A 10,191-nucleotide genomic window follows, 5' to 3' on the forward strand; every position below is an offset into this window, starting at 1 on the left:
ACAGTAACGGCAACAGCCCAGCCAGGCACTTCTTACTCGGTCGATAAATCAGCTTCGGCTTCTACAGTGTATGAATCTTCGTTGCAAATGGCTGCTTCATCACTTCATTCACCGGTGTCAGCGCTTCAACCTTCCGTTAAACCACTTTCAGGAACGACTAAGGCAACGCCAATCGCATCTGATTCATCTGGTAGAAGTACTGCACCTTCCATTCACATTACTTCAATAGAATTGCTTCCTTCCTTGACCATGACACTACCAGAGTCGAAGATTTAAAAGATAAAAGATAAAAGATAAAAGATAAAAGATAAAAGATAAAAGATAAAAGATAAAAGATAAAAGATAAAAGATAAAAGATAAAAGATAAAAGATAAAAGATAAAAGATAAAAGATAAAAGATAAAAGATAAAAGATAAAAGATAAAAGATAAAAGATAAAAGATAAAAGATAAAAGATAAAAGATAAAAGATAAAAGATAAAAGATAAAAGATAAAAGATAAAAGATAAAAGATAAAAGATAAAAGATAAAAGATAAAAGATAAAAGATAAAAGATAAAAGATAAAAGATAAAAGATAAAAGATAAAAGATAAAAGATAAAAGATAAAAGATAAAAGATAAAAGATAAAAGATAAAAGATAAAAGATAAAAGATAAAAGATAAAAGATAAAAGATAAAAGATAAAAGATAAAAGATAAAAGATAAAAGATAAAAGATAAAAGATAAAAGATAAAAGATAAAAGATAAAAGATAAAAGATAAAAGATAAAAGATAAAAGATAAAAGATAAAAGATAAAAGATAAAAGATAAAAGATAAAAGATAAAAGATAAAAGATAAAAGATAAAAGATAAAAGATAAAAGATAAAAGATAAAAGATAAAAGATAAAAGATAAAAGATTTATTGGTTGTGCCTACAAAATCAAAAAGAGCAACAATTACAGAAAACTCACCTACTGCTGCCATAGTGTCGTCGGAGTCTAAGATGAAAGTGTGTGTAGCGTCGAAAATAGTACCAGCAACACCAAAAACATCTCAAAATCTGGACTCGAGCATCAGCAGCATGAAGTCTATGGTAGATATGTTACCAGATTTCGATAGCGATAATGATACGATTCCAAAAAACCAGGAACACATTGCAAACAAGCACACTTGTTGTGCTTTGTGTCAGCGACAACTGCGGAAGAAAAACAGCAGAGAAATGGAAAAGTTTGTAATGGTTAGTGAAATTGTCAATATTTTGAAGAAAAAAAAAGGTAGTCAAAGCACAAATGCTACTAGCATACAGACAATTAAGACCGTTGACGAACTAACTGTTTTTGAAGACAATTTGAAGAAAGAGGATTATTTTAATAACATAGCCCAACGCTTGGATGCAGAAATTGATTCTGAAGATGCAAATAGCAGAATGCTTGATCTACTATTCGATAAACAATTCCTTGCTACTTGTAGCTGGTCTGGAAGGGGAAAAACAGAAAACAAACATACTTTCAGTGGCCATACAAACATTATGCGTTTATTCCAAGTGATTGCAACTAATCACTATGGTACAAAGGTCGATTACGCTTATGTAGAAACATATATTCATGGGAAATTGATTAGAGCACCAGCAAGAAAACATATCAATATTCTTCTTCTTCTTCCTCTTTTTGGCACAACAACCGTTGTCGGTCAAGGCCTGCCTGCACCCACTAGTAAAGTGAGCTTGGCTTTCAGTGACTTATTGTTACCATAACAGGATAGTTAGTCCTACGTATGGGGGGCACGGTCTATTCGGGGCTTGAACCCATGACGGGCATGTTGTTAAAGTCGTACGAGTTGACGACTGTACCACCAGACCGGCCACCAGATGCTCTCCTTACTCGGCGATATTCTCCTAATAACTTCGGAATGTAGTACCGCGACCGTATCTCGTTAATCACCGTGCTGTGATTGCATGCATGTACCTTTCGTGATATTCCTGCATTAGCAAGGACGTTCCCCGATGATTTCCGGGAATAATAATTGGGTTACGTAATTCATCGCTGATATCAATGCACTCAGATAGCCGTCCTCCGACCCTTAATATTCCGCGGCTGTCGACTACCGGTGATACTTTATATAGTGAGCTACCTTTATCTATCCCTTTTTTCCATGGATGCGCCTTCGGGGCCGGTTTTTCCCAAGGAAACATTTTGGACCTAGCTTGAACAAAAACTGAGCTGTCTTGCTCTATCTTCTATACCATTCGCGAGCGTTAAAATATACTCTCCCGATTTCATGTTCTCGCGACTTGCCTGCTGCTGTAAGAATGTATGAGTGAATGTGCCGCGTTTTTCTCTGTGCTTCTTCTTCTCTCTCCTCGTTCGTACTCCCTTCTTCCATCGATCCGATGCGCGATTCCTGATTCGACCGCGCAATAACATTTGTAAGGTTCCGCCGCAATGAGATACTGTACGGAAATATACAGAGTATTTCCTTTTAGCATCCCTGGTCCACACGGAACGCCGATACCCCAAACACCACCGGCCAATGTCATATTCTCGATTTGGCGGTGAATGTGACCCTCCCCACTCCTCATCAACTTTAATTCACTTACTACATCTTCTCTCCTTTCCCTTTCTTCTAGAACTCATACTAATGGAATTCTAGAGAGAATTGGAAAAGAGGGAGGAGCATCAGCTTTTTGCTCTCTCTCAAAAAATAAGTTAAAAATTGTCTGCCTTTGGGTACCAGTTTGGTTACTGAGATAGGGCCCCATCTCAGTTCCATAGTTTTACCTATTCATCGCATTTTGGTCGTTTGGGTTGTAGACTTTCGATCTCGCTCGAGTAGGCCTCTCGTTGTATGGTTTTCAACAGGATCACCTCTGCTTCCGCCAGCTCCTCCTGAGTAAGTGGTCCTTTGAACGTGTTGTCCGTCGTTGATCGTGTTTTTTTGGTGAACCGTACGACAAATGCTGTCGCCCGCAATACTCTCTTCCACTTAGAGAAGCGGTCGAACCGAATGAACTGCTGGATAGCTTTGTGGACGCATATACTCTTCCGTATTTCTTCAGTAGTGTCGCTCGTCGGTGTTTCCTTTGCTGGCCAACCGGACTCGGGATGTTTAAGGAACTCAGGGCCAGAGAACCATCGACTAGTTCGCGATAAGTCCGGTACCTTAGTCCGGTTGGTGCCGTCGTCTGCAACATTGAGCTTGGTCGGGGTCCACCTCCACTGGTTGACATTTGTGGTTTCGAGGAGTTCCCCTACACGAAACGCCACGGACTGGCTATACCGTCGATGATCGGAGTGTAGCCAACTAAGCACATTTCGTGAGTCCGTCCAGAAGGTCGTCCGACTGATTGCCATTCTATGGCTTTGACGTATGGTATCAGCTAATCTAGCACCTATAACCGCTGCTTGTAGCTCGAGTCTAGGAATGGATAAGAACTTTATTGGTGCTACACGCGTTTTGGAACCCACGATAATACTTTCTACATTCCCCTCCTCTTCAAAACGGAAATACGCCACTGCCGCTGTCCCGCTTTCGCTCGCGTCGCAGAATACGTGCAGTTGTATATTTGCCTGTGCTGTGCATAGTTTTCGAATGCACCTTGGCACTGATACCTTTTCGACTTCCGGAAGAACTCGTAACCAAGTTGCCCATTTTTCGGCTATTCGCCCGTCGAGTTGCTGATCCCAGCTGTATACGCCACGCCAGATTTCTTGAAGGAGAACCTTTGAATACATGATAAAATTACCTAGTAGACCCATCAGATCAAATAGGCTCATTTGTGTTCGAAGGATTTCGCGTTTTGTTGCCGTTTTTTCTCCCGTTAATAGGTCTCGATCATACTTCGAAGATAGCCGAAAGGTGAATGAATCGGATACAGTATCCCACCACATACCTAGCACCTTCTCTGTTGTGGAGCCGCAATCCATGTTACCGTTGTTCTCAGTACACGACGTTTCTTGCAACGATGCCACAACCATCGACGAATTCGAAACCCAGTTGCGGATTTCAAAGCCTCTGCTGGCGTGGATGTAGCGGACTGTTTTTGCCAAATCGCTAGCCTCCTCTACAGTTCCTACGCTGGCCAGCATATCGTCAACGTAGTGTTCGCCCTTGATGCACTCAACTGCGCGGGGATGCTCCTTCTCGAACCGGTCTGCGTTTAGGTTCTTCACATATTGTGCAGAGCTCGGCGAACAAGATGCTCCGAATGTCATTACGGTAACGACGTAAACAACCGGGTTATCCTCGTGATCGTCGCCTTCCCAAAATATCATTTGGCTTCTCTGGTCTTCCTTTTTTACGCCCACGCGATGAAACATTTCGCGGATATCTCCTACTATCCCCACACGATACTCTCTAAAATTGCACAGGACAGCAAGCAGACCGGCTAACATGTCTGGCCCAGCTAGAAGGAATGAGTTTAGTGAGACTCCACGTACCTTTGCTGCTGCGTCGAAAACCATCCGTATCCTTCCAGGCTTATTCGGGTTGGTTACAGGGAAGATGGGCAGGTACCAATCGTTGTCGTATGTTTTGTCCAATTTGTCTTCGGTTAAGCGTCTTATATACCCTTTCCTCTTGTAGTCCTCCATCTTTTCACGAACTGCTTCTGCTAAAATGGGATCTTTTTTCATTTTTTGTTGCAGGCACTTATACCTTTTTAACGCGGCAGCTTTGTTGCATGGCAGCTTGATGTCGTCTAGCGCCACAGGAGACCAGTTTCATAACGCCGGCCATCGAATTTCGTCTCACGCTCCAATAGCAAAAGGGCACGTTCGTTGTCCTTGGACTTTCTTACGTCCACAGTCTTATCGATGCCGATAGATTCCAAAGCGAAGTGTTCTTTTACTGCAGCATTGAGTGTTTCATCGGAGTCGTCGCATGAACATATATGGAACAACGGTAGGGATGTTTTTGGCGTGGCGGTCGCTACCGAGCACGGCCCTTCCAGGACCCATCCCAAACGGATCTTAGACGCAACTGGCTCGTCATTTATTCCTTCTAAACTTTTCAGCGGTTGTCCCAGGATGCAATTATCAACGCCGATCAAGGTGCGTGGTGCTACATCGACATAAGACTCCAGCGGTAAGCCCCTCAGATGTGCAAATTCGGCTGCGAATTGGGATGCGTCCATGGTCTGTCTAGGAAGTGCCAGTTTGTGACCTGTGCGTAGAGTTGACAGCTCGTAGGGCGCTGTTTTCTTCTACTTCCCCGATATGTGCACTGCTACCTGTACCGAATCGTGCTCCTCCCGCGTGACATTTCCTGTCCATTGAATGCACAACGGACGTGGCGCACCCTTCAAACCTAGTTCTTCGAGCAGGTCGTGATCCATGAAGGTGCATGTGGAGCCGTCGTCAAAAAAGGCATATGTTTCGACATTAGCTTTCGGGCCATGCAGGACTACTGGAAGGTATTTTAAAATAACGCTTTCGTTAGTACTTGAATGTGTGTTAACGTGTGTACCTCTCATTTCATGCGCCGTCGTCCCGGGTCCTGCGAGTGAGCCTTCGAATTGATGCAGTAACGCGTGATGTAGAAGATCGCACCCATTAACACCACATGAGGCCGTGACGAGGCATCTGCCGTAGTGATGGTCGAGGCACTTGCGGCATAATTTGCGTTCATTCACGAACGCCCTCCTTGATGCTACCGACGTCCTCAGGAACTTGTTACAACTGGCCAGCGAACCACATGTACCGCCGCCAGTGTTGCGAACGGTGACGTTCATCGACATAAAATTGTAAACATTCATTCGATTTGAAGCTTCCCATTCCCATCTCTCTCTGTCATTTGACATTCCCGTCAAAAAATGTCATTTGACATGAAGACATTTTCAAGATACATTCATTTGACATTCGCCAACCTGTATGAATCGTGAACTGTGTCGTATTGCAAACGGCCGTATACATGTCAAACTACAACAGAGCGTGCGGTGCAAAGGCTTTCGTTTCACTAGTTTTTGCTATTTCTTCATAATCCTCCGATTGTATCGATTTGTGTTGTTCAAAAAATGTCAAATGACATTCAGACTACATTGTTTACATTTCATGTCATTGCATCAGCCCTGACGGTAGCGACACGAATGAATTTCGTTTAATGACAGTCGTGTCGTGGAAGCATTGAATGTCATCAGCCAAAAATTATTTTGACCGGCTGTTTACGGTGACTGTCATGAAAAATGTCAACAGTTAACAACACTGACCGCCGCACAGGATACACACCGACGATGAAAGGTCAACCAAAGAGTTGCCGGTAGAGCGGTCTACCTGCACAACGTTAGTGTTGCAGTACGCGTTGCTTGGACGTCCCATTCCGGATCGATAGCTCGGCCCAGCTGTCGTACGTGGGGGTTGCTGTTGATTGGGTCGAGCCTGATGAATGCCTTGCCCACTTCAGTGTCGGGTATATCAATGACCCCACAGAGATCGTTCGCCAATTCTCCAATCCATCGTCCAAACAAGAAGATGTTCACTTCGTGTGATCGTTTTCTCAATCGAGCCCACTCAATACACAGTACTGAAGGCAGCTTCCTCGTGAGCTCCTTAAGCAACACCACGTCGTACATGTAGCCTACCAGTCCCGAAACTTGGACCGTCGCGGTCAAACGCTTAACTGCGAACCCGAATTCTACAATCGTGTCAAATTTCTCCATTCTAGGGGCGGGTAGCCGTTCCACACTCTCTACCGCTCGATCCACAATCAAATCTGGATACCATACCTGACCTTCAACGTGCTGATTACTTCACTCAACCCGCCCGGGAACAGCAACAGGTGCCCGACAGCGTCTAGTGCTGCACCTTTCAGGCAGTGTTGTAACCTCACTAAATTTTCGTCGTCCGAATAATTGGAGGCGATGGTGGTTCGGGTGTAGGTGGAGATAAAACGTGGTCACTCTTCAACTGATCCTGCAAACGTAGGCAAATCACGCGGGAAACCCTGCCGTGCAGTTATTTGTGAGTGGTTCAAAAAAGTATTTTGTGGTGCGTGCTGTGTGTAGTTTGCGTATGATGTGTGCGGTTCAGTGTGTGTAGTGTACAAGGATGGTCCTGATTCACGGGGTACACCCGTTCCTCTTCGTTCAAAAATATCGCTGGTACCATAACCCTTACGCTCATCATACAACGCGCGCTCGTTACCCAACCAGCATTATCGCGCGATTTTTATGTGTATCTATCATTTTTCTCATTCTAACATTCACAAAATTTTTCATTCTGCCTCGCTCTTCTGGGTGTTGGTATGTATTTGCTTGCGACTTGGCTGTGTCGCATCAACGATTCGCATGTTTCATTTAGCTCATCCCTTTCCATCGTTGGAGAGAAACTCTTGCGTCTCGCTTTTCTGGGACTTGTCCAAATTCGCTTGCTACACCAATCGTTCACGCAAGCGTTCTCCTCTCGCCCGCTCTTTGTATCATTGTACAGGTACTCCCCGATATACGCTATCAATGCGTACCGGAGGCAATAGCGTATCTCGAATATTCAATAGCGAAAGTCGAATTTCGAGGTTTTCAGTCAAATTATAACTAATATCCGTATAACTTTGCATGAAGTGGTAGGTTTTAGCCACTAAATTAGTTATTTGATCTAATTTCAACTGAATTTTTCAATTTTATACCATTTGAAATGGTTTTTAATATTCAACCAAAAGGGAATTTATTTTGCATTTGACATTCGATTTCTAAAATTAGTACTACTTGTTCAAAGAACCGTCAAATTTAGAAAAAAAGCGTATAGCGAAATCGTGTATATCGAGTATGGCGTATATCGGGGAATACCTGTATAGCCACACGAGGAAGGCGCTGCTTCGCGTTCACATGAAAATGTGGTAGTGTGAAATCAAGTTTGCAAGCGGTAGGACGCGTCGGTGTGTGTCCGTTTTTTCTCTCGTGAAACCAGTACGGAAAAACTATTTGGTAAGTACAGTTTTTAATAAAGGGTTATATTAATCTTTATCAAACTGAATTGTATTGATAATTGTGATATAAAATCAATTTCGTTTTTTTTTAAAGAAATCGTAACACGCGCACGAACGGAAGTGAGCACGGACCACAACAGAAGCAATATTCAATTGGTTGGTAAGTATTGTGCTTGACGTTAAATTGAACAGCTGTTGGCAAAATAGTTAATATTTCCTTCTATCCCTAGGAGTGCCGAAAACAGAACAGGAGAGGAAAGAAGGCAGGAACGATCCGATCCTCCAACGTGCTAGCGCCTGGTAGAGGAGAAGCGGCAGGAAGGTAGAGACGAACATCCAGCTCGCTTGTGCAGCACGTGGGAGCAGCAAGAGGGAAGCAAGCAGGAAAGTACACACCATTCGACGAAGGCAAAGCTGGAGGAAAGGAAGAACGAGGAGAGAAGGCAGGCAAGACGGGTACGTATGTATCCCGCACCGGTTTTAGGCAGTGTGAATTGTGTGAGTATGTAAATATGTATGTGCGAGTAAGAAGGTAAAATAAAGAGCGTAAGCATGTGCAGAATGGACAAAAGAGAGTAAGAGTCTTTGTAGGGAGAATGGAGAGAATGAAAGAAATTGAGAAGGGATGTAGCATACATAAACCAAATGTATGATACACGCTGTCGCACGATTTCAAAAACCTTCTCTATAGTTCTGCTATCGAGAACGATTTGACCGCGCTATAGAGAACACTTTTTCTATACAAAAAAAACCGCTTGCAACGTGACAATGTTGGTTGGGTAGTGGTAACACGTTCATTGTAAGTGGCACGGTCATCATACGTCGTGCGTTCATGATACATGGTGCGTTCATCATAGGACATCACACCGTAGGGCGCGAGCTTGTCACACGGCTTTGCGCTAGTGACGTCGTTCCGTAGCCATCACAGTACGTCACTCGTTGCCCTCGGGTTGAAGGGTTTTGACCTCTAGCTAAGCCATTTTCTTTTTGTGGGGTTCGCCTCATCGAAATTTCCATGGCAAGAATCCATTCTTCAAACGCTTCTCGATCAGCGCAACCCTCGGAATTCAGCGGTTATGATGTTGGCGCCCCCAAACGATCCGTTTCCCAGCACCATTCTTCCGCTTTCTCGAACAAGAATTCCGTGAGCTTCGCGAGCTTCTCGAACTCGATTTCGGACATTCGTTGGCGTCGTTGGTCCGTAGACATGCGTAAACTTTCACTCACTATCCTCCTTTCGCTTCCTGTCCCGCCTTCGTGGCTATGGTAAAACTCACCCGAGCAGCCCGTGTGCACTGCTGGTATCTTGATTCGAGAAAGGCCGAAAGTTGACACCTTTCACCTATTTATATGTTTTTGTCCCTCATAACGCTGACAGTGCCGTGGAACCTTATAAATGTTCCAACACATACGTTTGAAGTCTGGCAAGTTACTCGCATTCTTGATTTCTCCGGGTAATCTGTTGTATAATTGAATCCCCTTGAAAAACAAGGAGTTTCTGGCACCATGTGAAATTAAGTTGGGAACCCTCGGCTCATTTGCTCTGCGTGTACAGTGCCGATGTACATCAGATCCTCGAACAATGCGTTCCCCTAAATACCCTGGCAAAAGGCCCCCCAAAAGTTTAAATATAAAGGTCATGGTTTGATACACAATCCTCTGCTCTACAGACATCCACTGAAGAATATCTAGCATAACAAAAGACGACGTACGTCGGCCACACCCTAAAGCTAACCGCATAATACGATTTTGCAATCTCTGAAGCCTTTTAATTTGTCCCTTATTGCCAAGAAACAGAATCGACGAGCAAAAATCAAAATGTGGTGAAATCAGTGACTTATAGAGGTTAACTATCCCAAAAAAATCGAGATCTTTTGCCAGCCTACTAATAACCCCACACTTTGATGCCACTTTAGCGATGACCCAGTCTATGTGAGTGTTGAACTTCAATCTGTCGTCTAAAATAACCCCCAGATATTTAACCTGACGGACTCTTTCGATTGGTTCCTTATTTATCACGATGGATGGGGGACTGTCTAATACACCAGCAGTCATTACCATGTAACTAGTCTTCTTAACGTTTAATGCTAGCTTTTTGTACCTAAGCCAACCATCCAGAGCGTTTAAATCGATATTCATCAGAGACTCTGCTTGCTTGATGTCTTTGTGCGAGATAAACAAAACAGTATCATCGGCAAAAAGATTGATCTCACAAGACTTCAAAACCTGTTTCATGTCATTGATATACATTATAAACAAAATTGGTCCATTGGAACTCCAAGGGTATTTTCTATAGGCT

General features: G+C 43.5%; 1 long non-coding RNA gene across 1 annotated transcript; it reads left to right on the forward strand.

Moving 5' to 3' along the window:
* The first annotated feature begins 7,232 nt into the window (after positions 1–7,232).
* LOC133391869 (uncharacterized) lies at positions 7,233–8,668 on the forward strand. Its single transcript, XR_009765325.1, has 3 exons — positions 7,233–7,890; positions 7,987–8,052; positions 8,123–8,668. It is a non-coding gene; the product is annotated as an uncharacterized LOC133391869 (long non-coding RNA).
* The last annotated feature ends 1,523 nt before the right edge of the window (positions 8,669–10,191 follow it).

Source organism: Anopheles gambiae, chromosome 2 (genome assembly GCF_943734735.2).
Source record: "Anopheles gambiae chromosome 2, idAnoGambNW_F1_1, whole genome shotgun sequence".
NCBI classification, from domain to species: Eukaryota; Metazoa; Arthropoda; class Insecta; order Diptera; family Culicidae; genus Anopheles; species Anopheles gambiae.